Source organism: Melospiza melodia, chromosome 3 (assembly GCF_035770615.1).
Source record: "Melospiza melodia melodia isolate bMelMel2 chromosome 3, bMelMel2.pri, whole genome shotgun sequence".
NCBI lineage: Eukaryota > Metazoa > Chordata > Aves > Passeriformes > Passerellidae > Melospiza > Melospiza melodia.
The window spans coordinates 122,735,349-122,758,585 of record NC_086196.1 but is presented as its reverse complement, the minus strand read 5'-3'; the positions used below and the strand labels follow the sequence as shown (position 1 = coordinate 122,758,585).

Sequence of the window (23,237 nt, the reverse complement as noted above, 5' to 3'; positions counted from 1 at the left end):
TCAATACAAAGCCAGATGGAGTAATAAAAACTCTGTCAGATCATCATATTAAACATTAAAGCTCAAACCTGTGGTCTGTGCATGGTTCATTAAGATCATGCACGTTATATAATTCCCCTGATGCTGACATCATTTGAAAGCTTAAAAATACCCAAAAAACCTGACAAAAATTACATCCTATTGTAAACAGTACTGCATACATCTAAGACCTCTCATTTCAATTTGGAAGAAAAATAGAAATTGTTCATGAGTTTTATCACAAATCAGTAAGACACCATATCTAAATAAATTAAATTCTTAACTAAGCATCCCAGTGTAAAATCAAATTAACAAGCCAGTAATGTGCTCTGAAGGAAGAAAGGTCAACAGTATCCTCAGCTGCATTAGGAAGAACACTGCCAGCACTCCTTTACCTCTGCTCAGCACCTCACTCACATCTGGAGTAATGGGTCCAGCTCTGGAATTCCCAGTACAACAATATGTACACATTAAAGAAAATGTATTGAAGGATCATGGAGCTGATCAAGGATTGGAACACCTGATGTATGAGTGGATACTCAAGGAGCTGGAACTGTTCAGCCTTCAGAAGAGAAGTATTAAGGGGGATCTCATTAAATAAATACCTGATTAGAAAGAAGTGAAGATGAGAGAACCAGAATCTTTTCCATAGTACCCAGTAACAGAACAAGGGGCACTGGGCACAAACTGAAAGACAAGAAATTAATCTTAATTTTATTTTTTTAGAAGTTGATTGGATTCTAGAATAGGTTTCCCAGAGAGGTTTTGGTGTCTTCATCCTTCAAGATATTCAGAAAATACTAACAGAACAATCTTGCTCTAGCTGACCCTGCTGTAATGGGAGTGGTTGCACTAGGTGATTGCACCTGTTATTTGATGAGCATGGTCACCTCACAAACAGGGACACAGACAAGACAGAGGTGTTTAATGCTTTCTTCCCTTCACTCTTCATCACCAGTGCTGGGTTATGGGGGTCCCAGAGACCTGAGCTGGGCGCCATGTCTGTGAGAATGAAAAAATCCCTGTCAATCCTGATTTCAAGAACTACTACCTTAGGTGCATTTCTCTGAGTCTCTGGGAGTTCAATGGAATTCATCTCAGAAGTCTCAAATCTCTGGCTTATGTCATCACAAGGCCTCTCAACAATTTTGGAACAGTTTTTGCAATCTGAAGAGGTCCTAGTTGAGAGAATGGCCTGATGTTGATTCATGGAAGGTTTAGGTTTAATGTCAGGAAAACATTCCACACCCAGAGGTTGGGCACTGAACAGGCTCCCCAGAGAAACAGTCATGGCACCAAATCTGCCTGTGTTCAAGAAACATTTAGGCAATAATTAGTCACATGGCGTGATTCTTGGGGCTGTCCTGTGCAGGACCAGGAGTTGGACTGCATGACCCTTGTGCATCCCTTCCAACCCAGGATATTCTATGATTCTATGAACTCCAGAAATGCTGCAGGGCTCATTGGAGACAGGCTGTTTGTCAGGGAGTGTTGCAATAAGACAAAGGATAATGGTTCTAAACCAAAACAGGGTAGATTCAGACTAGACAGAAGGAAGAATCTTTCTGATGAGGGTGGTGCAACACTGGAACAGGTTGATCAGAAGTGGTAGGTGCCCCATCACCAGGATATCCAAAGTTAGGTTTAAATGAGGATCTGGGAAACTTGGTGTAGTTGAAGATGTCTCTCCTAATTGCAAGAACATTGGACTGGATGGCCTTTAAAAGTTCTTTCCAAACCAAACTATTTTACGATTCTATGATTCTGTGAAAAGAGAACCTCAGTTTAGGGTTGTACCTAGAATTTATCATCAATTTAAAAGTGACTAACTGATACAAACACCCACACAAATGATATATCATGTGACTGATGTCACTGAAGCACTAATTTTACTAACCCAAGCAGATATTCTCCCATACAGGAATTACAGTCTGGCTGATATTTAAACCTTAGTATTCCTGCTTTAATTTATATTAACAGAATAATTAATATAATATTTTATATTATTTTATATTCACATAAATACAGAGTAATTATAATTTCTAGTTCTATTTAGTTCTGAACTGATGTTGTAAAGTTCAAGGTGATCCGACGTTGCATTTGTATATACTGTTATATAAAAGTGTAGTAATTTATAGCATTATTCTTAATGCTTAAAAGCATTATTTAAATATCAGTACTTACTTTGAAGTGTGCAGGGGATGCAAGTTGCCTCTTCCTATTCAGAAATAGAAAGTTTTCTAAAGACATAGAGAATAAAACCTCAGGCAGAGGAAGGTATCCCCTAAGGATGCTTGGCCTAGACGTGGTGAGCAAGAGAAGCCTTTCAGAAAGCAAGAAGAAAAGCAAGGAGCTTGACAAGTTAGCAGAATTCCACATTTTTATCCAGTTCATCCAGTTGTGCAGTAAGGGGTGAGACAGTGCAGTAACCTGATTCGAAGCCTCAGTCCAGACCATGATTCAATCTGGAAGTACAGAAGCCGATACATAAGTATATAGATATTTGACAGGATGAAAATTTATGAGAAGACACAAGTTACTCAAAGGCTAACACTCAGACCACTTATTTCTGGGGGTGCAGGGGTATAATTGACATCTAAGGATCCAAAACTCAGGCTTACCAGGTATCACAAGAACCAGCTATCACAAAAGCTACTGTGGAAGTCATCAGTCAAGCACAATAGTGGATCAAGTTGGAGGAAATAGGATTTGTAGAATCTCAGAGTGTGGCCCAGACGGTAAGCTGAATGAATTTGAGCCCAGGAAAAAAACCCAAGCAGCTTGACTACACTGCAAATAATGGTAGACAATGATCCTGAAATGTTTTTGAAACATAAAATGCTTTGGGTTGCAAGGGATCTCTCTAAGTCATTTTGCCTACAGGCTTCTTAAAGCAGGATCATGAACAAAGTTAGGTCAGGCAGTTCAGGACCCTGTTGAGTCAAGCTTTGAATATGTCCAAGGATGGAGTTCTACAGCCTCCCTGTGAAAACTGCTCTAATGCTTAATCACTCTCACTATGATTTTTGACTTTTTTTCTTTATGTATCCTGCTGGATGGTCTTTTGCTAAAATTTGTGTCTGTTGCCTCTTATTCTTTCACTGTGAATGGTTGTCAGAAGTCTGATTATGTCTTTTCTAAACCCCTTTAACTTTTAGTAGACTGCAATAATTTCCTTGATCTTTTCTTCTCTAACCTGAAAAACTCCTATTCAGTTTTCTTCACCTCCTGCATCATACGCTCCATTTCCTAATCATCTTCTTAACCAAATATTGGACTTTCTGAAGTTTGTCAATCTCCCTTTTGTATAGGAAGAAACAATACTGCACAGAATATCATATATATGCCCTAAGGTGTCAAAGAGAAAGGAATAATTGACTCGCTGACTCCACAGCTACTAACACACTATGCAGTTAGCTTTCATTGATGCAGATGTTTTGTCCACCAGGGCTGCACAATCCTTCTGTGCAGTGCATCTTCCTGGCTGGCAGGCTGTAATGTTCCATGAGTTTATTCCATCTCAGATATCAGGACTTTTTGTCTTTCCTGAATTACTGAGTTTCTGTTGGACTCTGTCTCTAGCATGTCAAGGTTTCTGTGAAAGGAAACTCTGCCATCCAGTGTATCAAGTAGTTCTCCCATTCTGAGATCTCACATCAACCTTGTGATCAAATATTCTGTCCCCTAAGCAGACTGGATTAAGATCTTAAGTAGCATGGACTTTAGTATTACCCAAGAATCATCATTCACAATTAGTTGCCAGTTAGGTTTCAAACCATGAACCTTAATGGAACAGCAAAGTTTTCATATTTATAATTTGCCCATCTAGTAAATATCTCCCCAGCTTGGATGCAATGATGCCATGGGCAACACTGCCAAAGTCTAGACACTACTAAAGCAAATGTCATCCACTGATCTCCCTAGTGCCAGCCATTTTCTCAGAGAGGGCACAATCATTGGCACAGGAGTGTGCCCTTACCTGACCAATGCTAATTGTTTCAAACCACCTTCTTGATCTTTATGTGTCTTCAACTGGCTTTCAAGAGAATTTTCTTAATAATGTCCCAGGGACTGAAGGTAAAAGAAGGTAGTAAGGACTTCAGAAACTCTTTTGTGTCCTTCATTAGTGAAAAATCACCCCATCCAACATGCCAAAATTGTTCCTTGGTTCTCCTTTTGTTTCTGATGCAGCTTTAAGAGCCTTTCATATTCTCCTTCATAACTTATTTTCCTTCCTACTTCCATTTGTAATTCCATCTGAAATTTTATATTTCAGTTCCATTTCAGCATGTTCAGAGCATCATTGTACATCCCTCCCTGGTACTCCAACCATACTTCCATTTTCCATATCTACTTCCAGCTCTTGTTACAGAGGCAAGTATATCCTGCAGTTGATGATAATCTTTCAGACTAGCCTTAGGACAGCAAGATCTCCAATTATGGATCTTCTTCGTAGTAATCATGAGAAGTATGATGTCTTGCCTATCTCTCACTGCACTTGTGATTCTAGGTTGCTTTTGTAACAGTAAGTCTCTGAAGAACTTTCAAACAAATGGAACAGAACATATAATTCTCTCTCAAAACACATTTACAGCTAGGCTAAAGAATCTAACTTTACCTGAAGTCACTGTAAAATTAAAAGAACAATCAGATCTTTCTCCTGGCAATTCTGACATAATATCCTTTTTAACTTTGTAACAGATGTGCTTTAAACATATCACAGGAAAAGAGAAACAAAATTTCCCAGAAGAAGTTTCATTTTCCTTCACCCTCACTGAGAAACAGCTGGAATGCAGATAATGTACACTTCTCTAGTTTTCTAAACACACTCATTATGGTTAATGACCTAGTCAGTACAATTTTTAACTTCATCTATACTTTACACATATCTAGCCATGTCTTCATTTTCTCATCATTTTCTAAAATATCTTCTGTCTCTTTCACTTGCAAAAAAATTCTTATCTGGTCAAAGAAATACCACTTTGGAAAAACAGTCCTGTTTAGCTCCATTCTGATAAAAATTATTTAAAGAAATAAGGATATTTCAATACAAGGAAGTTGAAACTTATATATACAAGACAATTCAAATCACCTGTTTTCTTCACATCATTACGTCTCACCTCGACACTGTTGTCAGAGAGCAATGATTCAAGGGATAAGGAACAGAATCATGAGATGCATATTGAAAAAGTGATGCTGGTCTAGACAAGAGGCAGAGACACCTTCAGGTTCATGACGTTTCCAACTTACAGATTTTTGAACAAACATGACCATTAATTCTATGGAATAAAGTTTTTCTGATTCCCTTCCAGCTCCTTTGAGACAATTTATAGCTGCAGGGAGTACAGAAGGAAAAATTCAGTGAACTGTCCAAATGCATAATTGAAACTGCATAACCATAAGATTTTGTACAGCACCACAATGGTGGTGAGATGTTTTACCCCTTGGCTCTTAAGTGCTTCACTGGCTTAGATTTTATAGAATGCAAATGTTGAAAAATGGTAAATAGAGGGAGTTGCAATTACTGTTATAGGAAGTTCAATGTTTTGACAAGGATCCAGAAGTGGCAAAATGGATGTATATATTAGCAAAACGAAGAAAGTACAGATTTAAATATCAGAAAGCTGGAAGTAATATAGAGGTCAAGAAAAGTCATTTAATCTTATACCCAGAAAGACACTATCCTGAAAGACCAAATAGGAAAGTGAGATGCAGTCAAACAATGAAAATGAATGAGGTACATTCCTGTGAAAATGGAAGAACAGACTAATTAGAATTGAGTGTAATGATGTTTGACTTCCATAGACCGGTTGTTCTCTGTCATAAACCAGCCAAGACTGAAATGAGCAAATAAAGACATTTTTCTATAGGAAGCATTGTGGGGTAGTGTAGATTATAAAATCTGAAAATTTCCATAAATTTAAATATAATAATATTAATAATAATTATAACAACAACAATAATAGAAAAAATAAAGTTGAAAATGAGATCTTGTAATCTTTTAAAAATACAAAAGCAGGTAAGATTAGCTTCAAATTTCAGCATTCTAATAAAATCAAGCATTCTGAATATTTATTCAACAAAACCATATGACTTATGAAAATTCAATAGTCACATTCAAAATAGTCCACAAGATCACCCCAAAGCTCATATGAAGATAAGGAATGTCATTATCTCTAATGATTCAATAAACTTGCTTGAAAAGGCCAGTTTAGCAGTTGGCTAATCTCAGCCAAAAAATTATGAAGGTTAAAATTGTTTTTTTCAGAAGAAATTTGAAGGAAGCTAATAGATAACTAGATATCTGTGATTCTTGTGACAAGCCAAAGTAAAAAAGTAAAAGTAGGTAGAGACCAGAGGATTAAGTATTGGATCCTTGTCTGTTATTCAAAAAGGAGACAATGATTCACTAAATAAGATTCAGGGACCAGATACCCTGGTCCCTGATAAGTGTCTGAAGGATTACAGAAGCAAGGAATGGTTTAGCAAAAGGAAAGCTGAGTAACAGGGAATGTTCATTAAAAGAAAGAATATAGACTATGAGATACTGATGAATTTTTGCACAAATTTATTGTCAGCTAAGCATTTTAACCATACACACCCCACACACTTTTCAATTATTTTACTCACACACCAAAATTGCCTTTTTATGATAATACTGATGGATTCCACAGGAGTATTGAATAAACTTAAATTGAATGTTTTCCCTTGGAAAAATAATTAAACTTCTTATTCATTTTAGAGCATAACATGGTGCATTTTAATTTGGAAAGAAAAAAGGATGACACCAAATTACACTAATAACCAAAGTAGTGTTAATAATTTTGAAATGAAAAAGATAAGAGTTCATTGATTGTGAGCAATTAGTCTATAACAGCAGGTTGCATGAGATTTCATTTCACTGAAGAATTTCTATTTTTTTTACTTCAAAGGATTTAGTTTTTATGTTTAAATGAATTAAAAAAGAATTCCGAGGTGCCATAACATGAACACACATAATGTTACAGTAAACCTTTGCCCTTTCCCCCATCTAGACTCCACTTCCTCCATGACCTTGACTGCAGACAGCATTTAGCTTGTATGGTTTCCAGGGAAACCAATTTATTCTTCCTGAAACACTTCACGCTCACTCACACCCAGGTATATTTTTGGATATATCTGAACTCCCAGATACACAAACCAAGAGTTGCCAAGATCACATGTGGACACCGACAGTGGGTGGTGGGTTGTGGTCTGACCTTGGATGGCTGCAGAGCTCCACCATCTTCTCTGTCAATCAGTCCCCTCCTCAGCAGAGGAGTGGGGAAGAAGTCAGATGGAAACCTCATGGGTTGAAACAAGGACAGGGGGATCACTCAGCAATTGCCATCACAGGCAAAACAGACTCAGCTTGGGAAAAACTAATTTAATTTCTTACTCATTACAAAAGGGTAGGATAGCAAGAAACGAAGACAAAAATGAAACCATTTTTCCGTCACCTCCTCCTTCTTATTCTCTAACTTCGGCATTTGCTCTGCTGTTTCTCACTTTTTCTGTTCCTTCCTCTTCCCTCCGTGAAGTTTTCATCTCTCCTGAACACCTTTCCCCCAAGGTGCCCCCACCTCAGCAGTGGGAGCTGGCTGGAATGAGCTATGTCCAGCACAGGGAAGCCCTGGCATCTCTTCACAGACACCCCACTGTCAGCACCAGGACACCTGTACCCTCTACACCTCCAGAATCAAGCCCAGCTGAAATGTACCTAGATTTTGCTCCAGGATTTCTGAGGTCCTAATGGAGAACAGGGGCTTCTCAGCCCTTCTCTGTCTGACAACAGTATGCTTTGTTTTTACACTCAGCATTTACACACAGGTAGTGCTCACACACTCCTCACCAGATGTTTCTGCAGCACAAGACAGATGTTGGATGGCTCTGGCTGAGGAGGAGCTCATTTCCTCCACAGCAGCTCTCACCCTGCTGTGCCTCGCACTGGCAGCCAGAAGGGTGTTGATAACACACCAGTGTTTTGGCCACTGCTGAGAAGTGCTCCCTCAGCATCAGCACTGTCCAACATTCCTCCCCTTCATCAGTGAGCTGGGGACAGGAAAGAGGTTGGGAAGGGATACAACTAAGAGAGTTGACCCCAATTGACTAAAGGGATATTCCATACCATAGGACATTGGTTTAGAAAGCTAAAGACAAGGAGGAGCAAGGGGAGCCATTCATTATTTATGATGTTTGCCCTCTGGAGTAACTGCTGCACATGCTGAAGTCCTGCTTCTCAGGAAGTGGTTAAACTTGGCTTGCTGATGGGAAGTAGAGAATAAAAGTTTGGGATTTTTTTTCCTCTGCCTGTGTATGTTAAACCTTTCACTTTAGTAAATTGCCTTGTCTCAAGCTATGAGCTGTTTTTCATGTTATTTTCTCTCCCCTGTCGAGCTGAGAAGGCAGGGTAAGAGAGTGGTTTGCTGGGCAGCTGTGTAGTGGGTTGGTGCTGGCTGAATGCCAGGCACCCAGCAAAACCTCTCTATCATTTCCCTTTACAACTGGACAAGGGAGAGAAAATATAATGAAAGGTTCACAAGTTGAGATAAGGGCCAGGAGAGATCACACACCAAATACTGTCACAGGCAAAACACACTCAATTCAGGAATATTAATTGAATTTATTACCAACAAAATCAGAGCATGACTGTTGTCATCTTATTTTGGCAGTTCCATACTGTTGCCTCCCATTGGCAAAAGTTCCACAACTTCTTGGTGTTTTCTTGTGGGCTACTCCTCCGAGCACTGACTCTTTCATCTTCACAAAGCAGCCAACTGACTCCAATTCCCTTCTCAACCAATCAACCCACTCTTTTATAGCACTCTTCTTCTCATTGGTTACAGCTGTGGCCTGTTAAACCCAGGCCTGTTCCTAATCTTTGATAATTAACCCAGCTGCAACTCCTTAAGGGTAAGATTACTTTCTACACTATCTTTATTTTCTTATGTTCTATCCCCCTACACATGACAATAAGAAGTAAAAGCAAATCTTAAAAACACTTTCCCCCATCCTTCTCTCCTTCCCAGCTCTGCCTTCTCCTTCCCAATGGTGCATGTAGACAGGGAAAGGGAGTTACAGTCAGTTCATCACACATTGTTCCTCCTATGATTCTGGGAAAGGAACAGTTCCCCTGCTCCACTGTGGGGTCCCTCCCACAGCAGACAGTCCTGCACAGACTCCTCAATCATGAGTCTATCCCACAGGCAACCATTCTCTAAGAACTGCTGTGATGTGGGTCACTCTTCCATGGGGTGAAGTCCTTCAGGCACAGCCTGGCCAGATTGGGTCCATGACAGGGCCACAAGTTCTACCAAGAAATCTGCTCCAGCGTGGGCTTCCCTGTCCACAGGTGCGTAGTCCCTGCCAGGAGCCTGCTCCAGCATGGTTTCCCATTTGGTTTGCAGGTGGATCTCTGCATCCCCTGTGAAACTCCATGGGCTGCAGGGACAAAGCTGCCTCACCACCATCTGCACCATGGGATGCAGGGCAATCTCAACTCTGGTACCTGCAGCACCTCCTGCCCCTCCTGCTCTGACCTTGGAGTCTGCAGAGCTGCTCCTCTCACATATTCTCATCCTGCTTTTTTTCTGGCCACAATTAAATCTGTGCAATAACTTTCATTTCCTTCTTAAACATACCATCATAGAGACATTACTATCATCCTAATTGGCTCAGCCTTGGCCAGAGCAGGATCTGTCCTGGACTTGGCTGAACCTGGCTCTGCTAGGCATGAAGAGAACTGTTTGGCAGCTTCTCACACGAGACACCTCTGCGGTCCCCAAACTTTGAAAACTTGCCCACACAAACCCTGTGCAACCCATCAAGGTCAACCTACAACCAATGCACCAGCAATGACTGTAAAGCTGCTTCGGTATTCTATTATTTTAATTATCCAGTCACTTTGTGAGATATTTTGACAAAATGTATTTGTTTTTCCTAAGGTTTCCTGCAGCACTACTATTAGCCTGTTCCCCTGTGGCATTCTGAGCTCTGCATACTGCTTTCTTTGGGTCCAGGACACATCAAGCTGCAGGAGCAGCAGAACTGATGTGCTTTCTTGCTATGTATGGTTTAATAGCTATGTTAGGAGGATGTAAGAAAATTCTGACAAAGACACAGAATATTTTCTGCTTCTAGATAATTAAGAAGGATTCATTCATGTTTACAGCAAGAACATGTCATTACTTCCTATATGCAAACTGGAACACTTGAAACATGAAAGCTGGACCAAGGAGCAGGATCCCATTGTCACAACCACCATATGTGGTCACTTAGCCTAGAGAGGCATTTATTTGATACCCACCTCTATAAAATTCCTCAAGATATTTTAATGCTTGAACATTTCAAATGCCTCTTCCTAATCCTTGATCCTTGCAGAGCTTGCAAATGTAAGAGAAATTTTGCTGTATTCTTCTGTGTGGCAAGACAACATCTAATAGTTTTTTGGTTCATCTCAGCAACATAAACCATGCTGCATTTTCACTACAAGTTGGACAGAAAAAAAGTCTTCCTTAACAGAAAAACATGCCTCTTTCCATATCTTCACCAATTGTAATGCTCTGTAGATACCTCATGCAGTTGAGTCTGGAGTCAAAGCACACACACATTGGACATAAAGATTTTACATGGAGGCAGTTAGGAGGAAGAAAAGAATAAAACACAGGTTACAGGTGAATTATAAGGTTTTAAGAGCTATATGCCTGAGCATAACAACACTGTGTCAATAGTGAGGAGAATTACAGATGTACTGCAGTGGCAGGGAAAGAAAATTAGCTTCCTCGGGATCTAATTTGGGTACACTTGTTTGTTGTACCAGAGCTGTGTTATAAATACATTCTGAAGAGTGCCAATCACTTGTAAAGCAATCTCAGAATGATATGCATTCAATTACAAAGCAATGTCCTGGTGTGAAATCTGGAAGACTTTAAGTAATTTTAAACTGGACTATATAAATACCTAGACAGCACTTTGTAGAAAGAATCATACCCTGAGAAAAGCTTTACCTTAATGACCTCCTAGATGTTCTGATTTTCTAATTAGTGTGGCAGTCATCTGATAAGTGTACATAACTAGAGGGCTGTAACAAATACATGTACTTTTCTTATTATATTTAGTAACAGCCTCTCAGACCTGCAAATATTCATTTACTTATTATTTTGTGCTTTTGAAATGTATGTCACAGTATTTCAAGGGATGCATTTACAAATTAAGGATCTACATCTAATCTACATTATTCTAGTGAGAATTTTTTTTTTATACTAACAGCAGCATTCAAACACTTATACAGCTATCACACTTTAACCAGTGATCATGGTCCCTAAACTTTTATAGTAAAACTGAGAAACACAGACTCATGGTTCAGGTAGTCCAAGTAATGGGGCTACCAAAAATTTGCTTCCTCCTTTTGCACAGCAACATGGCTGGCAGCGCCTTCAGACTTGCACATTTCTCTGTTGTTACAATGGCCACTGTTGGATGACAGCCCTCTGCTTTTACAAATAGTAAGCAGTGGTGCACAGTAGGAGTAGGTTGGTAAAGCTAAACACCTGGGGCTGTGGACCTGATATTGATGAAATACATGTTTCAGAGATGATTACTCTAAAAGCTGCTTTGGAACCATGAATCAGATACTTCTAAGCAGCCAGGATGCCTGAGATAGGCACACCAGGAGCCTAACCCAACACAGTCAGCTTAATTTCATCACTTCTGCACAGGGCACCTGCTCTGTGACACCAACACCTGCCTCTATGACACCAATGATATCACAGAATGGGAGCTACCTGCAAGACTGATCTCAAAAATACTTCTCCAATCTTAACTAAAATCCTGATTTGAACGTTTCCTGTCAGAGACTCCTCACACAATGTTCCAGGCTTCTTTTTGTTTTCTGTCACAATATAAAACATATAGTCACCACTGGCTTCTGTATTTAGTTTCTTGGAAACTTAACAATAGTTAAGGAACAGCAAGTTTCTTTGTACAAAAGAACATCCAAAATTACAAGAGCTTGCTAGAATGTAAAAACTCCTGAAAAAAAAAAAAAAGCAATATTAGACAAGGTCAGGTCCATGCATATCTAAGTTTAGCACAAAAAAATGACTCATGGCCCCTATGATGGCCCCTATGTCAAAATAATCCTCATTCTAACCTGCACTACAAATGCTACTGAAACTCAAAGACTGCAATAGTGTTAGCAACTGCTTGAGGGAAGCATTAACAAGTGGATTCTGCACCTAATACTCCTTCAAAGACCAGTTGTGAAGGAATTTTCTGTGAAATTGTGAAGTTGATCTGGAAGGGGCAAGGAGATGGGCCACATAACCTTAATAACATTTGAACTACAATGGAAATGAAAGGCAAAATTTGCCTCTGAAGTAATAAAACCTATGGAAAGTTACTTCAGTACGTCAAAGGCTAGATAATGAAAGCAAAGAAGACATCAAAAGAGGGGAGGTGGGTTGGTTTCTTCATTTGTTTACATTCTATGTAAACAGAAAAAAAGGATTTTTCACATTCATTCCACAAAAATGATCAGCTCATTGTCTGCATGTTTTTCAGATTTAATGTAAAAGCAACAGGTTTTCCTTGCCCAAATAAACAAATATAAAGAAATATATGTAAATTAAAAAGTGTCTTAAAATTCAAAGTATTAAGATACCTCTGACCTACTGGTATCCTGTACTTCTATACATGTGGATATACATAGCTATTAAAATACACAATCAAGTAGTACAGAATTATATAATATTTTGTTCCTGTATTAAAACTTAATGACTGCAAGATATGCCCATTCAAAAATGTTTTGGAGTTCAGAAGTTTTAAACCCATTCCACTACTCTCCAGACTCTCTCTGTTTCCTATGTAGTTCTAAGTCCAGTTCAGTTCAATTCAATACAGTTCAGTTCAGATCCATTCAAGGTTCTAAGTCAATACAGGAATGACTTAGGGGAAAAAGACCTTTCCTTGTCTTTGGTAAAGACCCTAGTAGACCTGTAATAAACACCTAATCCTCACCAGAGATGGTGTGAGATTGTGCCTTGCTTGAGAGATGCTGCATAATTCTGCTCTCCCATTAATCACAATCCTTATGCTTCCAATGTCACACAATAAAACACTTTACTGTAAATGAAAATCTCTAGTAGTTTTCCAGCATAGAATTTTTGTTTTCCATTATTAATTGTCCACTTCAAAGATAATTTTATAATTCTAAATATACCATTTACTCAGTAAATTGTAGGGGTTGCAATGTGCACATAAGTTCACACGCTTTTGGCTATTTATCTGGCTTAGCCATTTAGCTTAAGGGATATGGTAAACTTTGAAAAAGAGCTAGTTAGCAGTAGTTAAGAAGCTGTTCATATTTTGCTTGTGTGTATTCTATACAGAAAAAAATTGCCAAAAATGAATTATAATGTACAAGCATCTTTCTTTTTACATGTAGATGCAAGATTTCATTCTGAGTGGCACAATATTTTTAAATTGTTAACTATAATTCCTTTCCATTCTTATAGGATAATGAAGAGTAATAAAAAAGAGAGTTCTATGAAATATTTTAATTTATGCACATTTTAGAAAACAATTTGGTAAATGAGAAACAGCAAGGCATCTTTTTCAACATGTTTTCCAACAACTCCAGGGCAAGTCTGATGCTGTTCATCCTTAGCATTACAATTTAACACTTACTCTCTCCAACTTTCTCCTCATTTTACTGTTTTGTATATGTACGTAATTGAAGTAGGTCTTGCATTTCTTTCCCACTGATGTTATTAGTCATGGCAATGAACTTATCCATGACAATAACTCCACAACATTTTCAACCCTGTTACTATAATTCCAACGGCATCTGGGTGGAAATGAGCTAAAAATTACCACAGTTTTGGTTTTTTTTCATTTACAACCCTTATTAATGTTTATATGCATTTTTTAATAGGCGGTTTCTATGGTACCAAAAATATGCAAAGTGTTTCTTAGTCAAGTAACAATTGCTAATTAATCTCTCTATGATATATCATTGTACACATTAAAATAAGTTGGCAAAATAATGAAAGAATAGATATGAACACCGATGTACAACTCTAGTGTTTATATGAAATGCTTTTAAAATACATTTTTATGCTGTTTGACTACCTTTTAAAATAATCAAGAATTATTAAGATTTTTTATTAAAAAGAAAACCTCAAAGGCTTGGTTTTTATTTGAGTAAATGTTTAACATTATGGTTTTTCTTAATCAAACCAAACTTCTAATTATAATTCTGTAGATTAATGATAAAAGAGGACAACACAAACATAATACCATAACAAAATGAGTTATACAAACCGCAGTTCCTACCAGGTCATTTGAAAAATAGAATAGTTCTACAATTGCATTTGCAGCTTGTTCAAAATAGCATTAAAGGAGTGTTAAATTTTATTCTTTACATATGCTCTCTTTCACTGCAGATTTACAATATGGGGGTTGGAACTGCTGTGACTATTCCCACATCTTAGATTCATTAAAGACTTTATTGAAGAAAAAAACAGACACCACTGTGTAGACAGTTATTTAGTTTTTTTGTTTGTTTTCATCTTCCAAAGAAGAGGTGATTTTCCAATTATTACTACTAATGCCATATTATCCTGCATACCATTATTAATAGTATTTGGTCAAAGGTGTATGTCACAAGACATCATATTACACGTATTCACACATTACACTGGTTCAACTCACTTCAGAAATTATTTTTCAGTTTCAGCTCTTTTTAGAATGCATCATATATTTTTCAACAACTTAGTAAAATCTTCTGGATGCTATGATAAATGGATATCTGTAACAAGAGGTTAACAAATGTGAGGTCCTTTTCATAAATCTCCTGATTTCCATGACATGTAAAAACATGAAAAAATCAATGGGTCAGAGAAAAGGGTCCTTTTTGTGTCCATTTAGCCGAGACTGCCAATCACCAAAATTCTTTTCAGAGAACCAATGAACCTGCAAATCCTGTTTCTTTTAGAAAATCAGCAATCATCCTGGATATTTTTCTGTGTATAGTTTTCCTGCTTGGTGTAATATTGGACTAAAACTGCTTAAATGGTCACCTTCTTCTGCTGGTCCTTATCCAATGAAAGGAACAAGACTTTGGCTTCAGACAGGGGTGGACTTTGTTGAGTGCAGTAGTTTTAAAACCTCAGCTGAAATATACAGCTGCCTCACCATGGGCCGCACCAGGGGCTGCAGGGGAATCTCAGCTCTGGCACCTGGAGCATCTCCTGCCCCCTCTTCTGCACTGACCCTGGAGTCTGCAGAGCAGTTCCTCTCATGTATTCTCACTCCGCTCTCTGGCTGCAATTGCTCCCATGCAGTAATTTTTTTCCCCTGTCTTAAATACATTACCCCAGAAGCAGAAGTGCTACCACCTTTGCTGATGGGCTTGGCCTTGAACAGGGATGGGCTCATCTTGGATCTGGCTGACATTGGCTCTATCTGACACGGAGGAAACCTCTGGCAACAGCTTCTCACAGGAGCCACTCCTCCATCTTCCCACTACCAGAGCCTTGCCAACCCACTACATTATTTAAAGAAATCCTGGACTTCTATAAGGAAAGAATAATATAAACATGTAAATTAGGAAACAGTTCTTTTCACAGCATCCAGAAGAATTTGTAAAATTTGTTGCATGACAGAATAATCAGACATGGTGAACCAAAAGTTTCATCAACTGACCTTATCTGCATGCTATTTTTAAACAGTTTATTTTTCAGTATTCAAAAGTTCTAGTATTTGGTTTTACTTCCTTATAAGTCTATATAAAATGTTTGGCACTTCAGAGCAACAAGGGCACAAATCTACTATGATTTCTTTCAGGTAACAAATGCTTCACTACTCTCTTAATGTTTTGATTTAGAACTTGGGTTTCCATGTTATTTATTTATTTATTTATTACAAGAAAAACAATAAACACCTGAATATAAATGCCTTTTTTGACCAGGAAAAAGTTAATTTCTAATTTTCACAAAGCATCTCAAAGGAAAATTAAATTAGTACCATGTAAATAGGCATTATTCTTATATTTAGGACTAACATGAAATGGAGAATGTCTTACATTTGAACTGTTAGTTCTGATACCAGGTATCTTCAGACAGCTATGGATAGCCTGTGTAAACACAAAGAACAGTAGGATCAGTTTTGTTTCGGGTGAAGGAGTCTTACACAGTGACCTATCTGATAGAACTTATGTGTTCCTGAGGAGCTCCATAAAGCAGAATGTCAACAACTAAAGGTCTAGCTGCAGCCCTCTAATATGAACAGAAAGACAAATACATGCAAATAAATATTTTTCAAGTGAAAAAAGGGGCAAGAATATTATATTCTAGCATCAAGACTTATCAAAATGTTGTGATAGAAAAAGATAAAAAGATTCTACAAACATATCTTTGCCAGTAACTAGGAAAAAACTGCAAAGCTCATTTATTTTTCCCTAGATTAAGGAAACAGAGTACGTAAATACTGAGATCCAGGAATATAGCGTAATCTTGCATATCCTCAAGGTTTTCTGAAATTAAAAAAAAAAAAAAAAGACAAGTAATAAAGGCCAAAAGTAGAGGTATTACAGTCAGTTAAAATTACACTGCAATAGGAAAACCAGAATTTCCTCAAGTGGCACCAAGCCGACAGAAATAATAAAAACACTACCTTTATCAGCCATCTGATGCTTTCCTTTATAGAAAGAGATAAGGACAGGAGAGATGTTTGCTGCTTCCAATACTTCATTGATTTCAAGTCACAAACTATGCCTGTACCAGAGGTACAAGATGTTGTTGACCTCATCCTGCAACTGCAGCTTAAACTGGAGTCAAGCAATGGGTGTCTATGGACCTCTTTAATGCATTTCCACTGAAAGTATTTTTCCTTTCAAATAATAGAATGTATAGAGATATGAGCAACTTCACAAGAGCATTTTTCTCCCAGACATGCAGGCAAACAAAAAAATACCACTATCATCTGAACCATGCACATTTTCCTTTCTTTCTCCTAAAATTACAACCATTCATAATCACAGAGCTGGTAAGTTCAAAATATAAAAGAAATATTACATTATTTAAGCTATCTTTTTCCCAGTGATTTTTTCCTTTTTTTTTTTGTTTCAATGTTTCAAATATTTTTGCTCTAAAGTTTCAAGTCTAAGTGATGCTACCATAAGAAAACTATGTGTCTTTCAGTCTAGATATTCATTTTCCTGATTTCCCCCTTTCATATTTATTTACAATTTCTGTTGTTATTTTTTAAACCACTTTTTTTCTACGAATTTACAACTTACAGACAGATAAGTGCTATTTCTTCACAGCTGCCTTCAAAACAATCCTAAACCAAATTAGTCGCTTTCGTAACAACCTATTATTTGGTAAAGCTGTTAAGTAGCAATGAATGTAAAACTATACAAAGGACTACTTCAGAATCAAGGCATGACTGCTAAAAGGCATAATTTTCACTTTTCTTTGGTTACAAATCAAAACTTATTGTACCTCTCTGTAAAGACTGTGTGCTTTGTAGAAAATGGAGCCTTTATCAGTGCATTATGAATGAGATATGTAATGATTTTTCCATGAATCCAGAACCTTATTTTTCAAAAATCTTTGGGAAAAAAATTATGATTTTATTTGATCAGAACATAGCTTGTACATGAACTATTGATCCATTGCATTATTTCACGCTCTGCAAGGCAAGGGAGTCTCTTTATCATCTGCATTTGCCATGGTAAATTTCTTAAAAAGAACACACTTTGACAAAAGGTAAGGGAATCTCACATAAAATCATGTCCTTATGATATCATCTGAAAGAGGCAGATCTGGAACCAATTTATTGAGTGTAAATTACTGCCAATTTTGCTTTGAATAACAAAATGCTCCAGAGATTTCTGAGATATGTAGCTATTGGGAGCTGTCTGAGGATTTTTATACATGAGGATTTTTCTACATTTCTTTAACACATCTTTCAACTTAATCAGATACAAAACATGCACAACCTAGCATTCAGGGAAATTATGTGGATTTGTCACACTTCCTGAAGGACTTTGGGCTCCATGAACCAATGAATGGATCACACTGAACCATGAATGCAGTTTGTTCATTTGTAACAGAAAAAACATGGATATTTGCCACATAAATGTTCCAAAATCCCAGAACAACAAATAATTCCAACGGAAATTATTTTAAGTTATTCACTAAAATTTGTTAATATTCACTTTATTTTCCAGAACAGAGTAAGATAGCATGAGTTGTGTGTATATGAATAGGACTGTAACAGGCAGAACTGGTAAACTGTACTGGTGAATTATTATGCATTTCCTAATTGTAATTCAAAATCTCAGATGAAATATAAAGGCAAAAGCCTTGTGTGCTAAAATGCCTGGTAAAAAATACACTGATAAACCTCTTTCATCCCTGTAGTCCACACTTGGCATTGTTTATCACTGATTATAATTATAATCACAGGCTGGTAAAAAACAACTTAATTCAGCAGTGCACATCTTTTGAAAAAAAATATTCTGAATGTTTTTAAAATAGACTTTAATTGTGAGGATTTGTATGCACTGGTTTGAACAAACATAAGAGGCAAGGCAAGGAAATGGAAGAAACGGAGACATTTAGAACGAAAATAACAACAAAAAAGTACGCAAGATCAGCCATCAGATGCTGCAAATAAGTAAACCTTGCTAAATAATTATGTGAATCACTAATTTGTTGAAAAACGATAGCTCTTTTCAACTTGCTGGTGAATCCAACATCACCTCCCTTGGGCAGCCATCAGGTCTTAGCAGGTCAAGAGTACATCATGCAATAAATGAGAAACCAGACATAATTTTGTAAAGCATACCAAATCCACTTGCTTATTTTGTCAAAGTTAACAGTCCATGTATCAGGTTTGCACTAAGATGTTTTCAAGGGCTTATGTTAAAAGTTAACATGCAATACACTGAATTGTATCCAATGTATCCTATTCTAAAAACACAAGAGACTGAAATGACCGCAAATACTTAAAATTGTTGTTCCTGGTAACTAAAACAGAAGACCTAGTTTATTTAAGGAATTCTCCAGCCTACTGAAAATAAAATTATCTTGTTTGTTTTAACTTCTTCATTTCTATGTAAAAGTCCAACTATTGACTGGCTGTGGGCAGTGAACACTGTGGGCAGTGAACACTGAGCAGTATCAGGTGAGCAGACCAAGCTCTGTGACCATGCCCAAGAAACTGGAGCAGACCATGAGTAACCTCCTCAGAGATGAGCTGCTAAGAGGAAGGATTGTCAGAGCCCAGCTAAAATCAGAGCCCTAACAAAACAGACACAGGGAAATCCCAGCCACTGTAGAAATGGGGATGGGGAGGTGATGGGGTGGGAAGGATTAAATGAACTTGATTTTTCCAGAAATCATACATTTCAAAAAGTAGGGTGTTTTGTGAATTTGGGGTCAAGTCATGAAACCTGAAATATAGAAATGTGTTATTTATAAATCCTTATATTAATATCACAGGCATTTTATCATACTGGTTTGTTTCCTCATCTGGAACAATATTGAGTTCAGGAATTTGCATCATGCTGTCGCCAGTAGGAAAGAATAATTAAAACTACAGAACTGAAACCACATTGCTTCTGTAAATTTGTGTGGAGTTCAGAACTCAACAGGTGCCTGGATCCAGAAGCTCTGCCTCTTACATGAGCATGCCGTTTCTGGAAGAGTAAGAAATTCATTGCCTCCAGCTACCAATTACTTCAGCACTTCTAAGCCTCATGCCTCCCTCTTAGACAGGATTTTACTGATGTGAAAGCAGATGTCTTGGCTCTCAGCTCCTTCTAACTGCAATGGTAGCCAATTCCTGCTGCATTTGGAGCCACACCTGCCTTTTTTTTTTTAACTTCAAGCCCAGAAGATGAATCACAATTTGACTGAACCAGGCCAAAATTCCTATAAAATTACCCCTAAACAAATTATGGATCAGAGCTTTTTTTTTTTCCTTTTTACAAAGCAAAAATACCATGACACTATTCCTTCCTGAACTTATGAGACTGAAGTACAGAGGATGGGCTATGCAGTCTTAGATAATCTGTGGTTCATCTTAACTGTGTAAACAACATCATCCAGGTGGTAAGTAGGGGGCCTCACCCCTGCTCTTAAACCTTTGTGCAATCATAATGACAATGCAGCCATCAGGACACCGTAAAAACAGAGCTCAACTCTTCAAAAGTGGTTAGGCAACCCTAGTCCTGTCTCCTCTTTAAAGCAATTAAAATAAGAGCAAAGGAAAAAGGAAAGAGTTATTTTTACCAGAGAGCTGCAAATATTTTCTCATTCATGTACTTTACCTGTATATTTAATTTAAAAGCTATATATTTTTATCTGTGAGCTGGGCTGTGGGGGAAAATCAGGACTTAAAAGAGTCCCAGCTACTTAGAGATTCAGCAAACTCTTTGTGTGTTGATCACAACACTTGTGACAGTTTGGGGAGAGACTACAGATTTTTATTACAGCAGCTGAAGAGCAGTTAACCATTGATCCAACAGAAAGAAGGCTGCTGATTAGGGAACTGTTAAAACATTTGCTGACAGAATTTCTAAATTTTGTGGGAAGGACAAGGATGATTCTTTACTTTTCAAATTCTCACATATGCAGACATGATATAGCACATATAAATGAGAGTTGTTTTTTAAAGGCTGAATCACATCCTTAAAAAATCTACAAATCTGCTTATATATGTCATAAACACACACACCTGTGAAGTCTATGTTTCAGATCCATAGAAATTATATATGGATGGATGGATGGATGGATGGATGGATGGATGGATGGATAGATAGATAGATAGATAGATAGATAGATAGATAGATAGATAGATAGATAGATAGATAGAAAGAAAAACAGAGTGGAGAGAAGACCATGGAAAGAGAATTGATGAACTTTACACATGGTTTATCTTACCTCATTTCAACCATCTAAAACAAAGTAGTTCACCATAGGCTGCTCTTATGGTGAATGGCCAAAAAAAAAGAGGAGCCCAAGGAAGGGAGATATCCCATTCTAGGACTTGATGTAAGGGAGACAAGGTGAAAAAAAGGAATGTGGGTAGGTGACACCAGACACCCAATTTTGCCTGGAATCTTCCAGAGTGGTTCTCACCCTCTATTTTGCTAGCATCATTTATTAACTAGGTTTCATAGTCATGTTTTCTGAACAGACCAAATATTTACTGGTTTAATAAAATTTGCCTTGAAAGCTATTATCAGCCATGTATCAGGCTTTTACCTATGCAGCATCACATTGATATTTTTGCATGACATTCCCAAATGCTAAACCACTGAACAAGGCCTGTGCTACAATAATGGGTTAAGCTGCCATGCAAGAAGAAAAAGTGGTATTAGTTTCATGAAGCCTGCCTCAGCAGCTGCCTGTCTCACTGCACATACCTTCAGCCTCCCTGCTGGAATGTGCTGCTCCCAGAATGGATGGAGGCCTCCATCTTTCGGCTCCCGGAGCGTTCTCCCTTTATCTTCCTGTCAGCTTGTCTCCCTAAGCAGTTTGTAACAACTGACCTTCAATTTCCTAGAAATCCAAACATATAAGGGTATTTGCTAACTGTTGTATCGCTTTGAAGACTATCTCTGTCAAACCAAAGTTTGCACCTTGTCAAAACCAGAACCGCTGACACTCAGAAATTGCAATACTGTCCTTCACTTAATGTCTTGGGAATGCTGACAGGGATGGATTGTGCACTTTGCTTACTTATTTATTTATTTTTGCTTATTTTGCAGATAGCTTCCTATTAAGTTAATCAGCCTAATACTACAGGGACTGTTCATAATTCAGCACAGATATAGAGCAATGGGATTTCAGTGGCCAAGGCAAGAATAATATGAAATGTCAACAAAAATGCAATGTCCAAAAAATTTTGATCAGTATTTTAGATTAAACATTAATGCCTAGTAACTTCATATCTGTCATAACTTTCAGTGTACTTCTAAGTCTCTCATAAAAAGTGAGCTTATAAAAATCCCACTTAACCTCCTCAAAAATCCAATTTTGCAATTCTTTCATTATTATAGATGTTTATTAATAGGGTAACCTGATAGAAAAAATGCTGAGTGACTTCTACTGGTTCTTATCCCCTCAAGTACTACTAATCCCCTCAAATATTGCTATATTTTGTGTCCTACAAAAATCTCTTCTACATCTCACCAGGGGTCATAACAGAGATTCAAAATTATGCAAACTTATGTAGAAAATTAATCATCATCAGCATTTTGAACTGGCTTGTTAATTTAGGTTTTTATGGTAATTTAGCTGTGTATTAATTTTGTCATGCAATATTTTCATGGGCTTTTTTTAATAACCATGTACCAGATGGTGTTCCCTTAAAACTACCCATTTTAAACCACTTACATTTAATCTTTTCAAAGGTAAATTTAGTTATATCAAATTTTACCTTGAAAAATGTTTTGCAAAATATATTAAAGTAGTACAAATAGACAAATTAGCAAAAACACATCAGTGCGAGCTTCGTAAAAAAGCTGAGTGTTTGTGTACTTAAACTAAAACTTATCCTTTACACACAAGGCAGCAAAGGCTTTGATTCTTATTTGCTTTAACTGTATGCTGTAACTTTTCCTTATTCATGGATTTTCATACTGCATTTTATTTTTCAACTCACTCGTAGTTTTCATCTGTTTCAGATCAAATTGCATTCACCTAGTACAGAAGACAAGGACTAGCTGTTCCCTTATAACAGTTCCTTATGAAGGGCAACAAAAACAAAACAAAACAAATTTAAAAAAAACCCCAAAAAACACCAAAGCAAAAAATTACAAGCAAAAGTCAAGAGTATGATCTCAGAAAAAAAAACAGAAAACAACTCTGATAATGTTAATGTTATTCACAATGCTTTCATCCTGAAGGCACTCATATCTATGCTTAACTTTATGTACCGAATGAATAACTTTATTGAGTTGTGAAAAATTACTCCCATGAATAAAATTTAATGTGCATAAAGGTATAAGAGGTCAGGGTATTCATTTCCTTTCTATTACAAATAATTTTAATTTTCTTGAATGTCATCTATGAACACATCCCAGCTTTCCTGCATCCATTGTCACAGTTCTGTACTAAAAGCACCACAGGTTGTCATTGAAGAATAGAGTAAGAAAAAGGTTCTCTGTTCTCATTTTTATTATT

General features: G+C 37.3%; 1 long non-coding RNA gene across 3 annotated transcripts in view; it reads right to left on the bottom strand.

Moving 5' to 3' along the window:
* LOC134416383 (uncharacterized) overlaps positions 1 to 23,237 on the bottom strand; it is a 52,430-nt gene that overhangs the window by 10,831 nt on the left and 18,362 nt on the right. For all 3 annotated transcript variants that reach the window (XR_010027254.1, XR_010027256.1, XR_010027255.1), the window contains exon 2: positions 16,121 to 16,171. This is a non-coding gene — a long non-coding RNA (uncharacterized LOC134416383). The remainder of the gene's footprint in view (positions 1 to 16,120; positions 16,172 to 23,237) is intronic.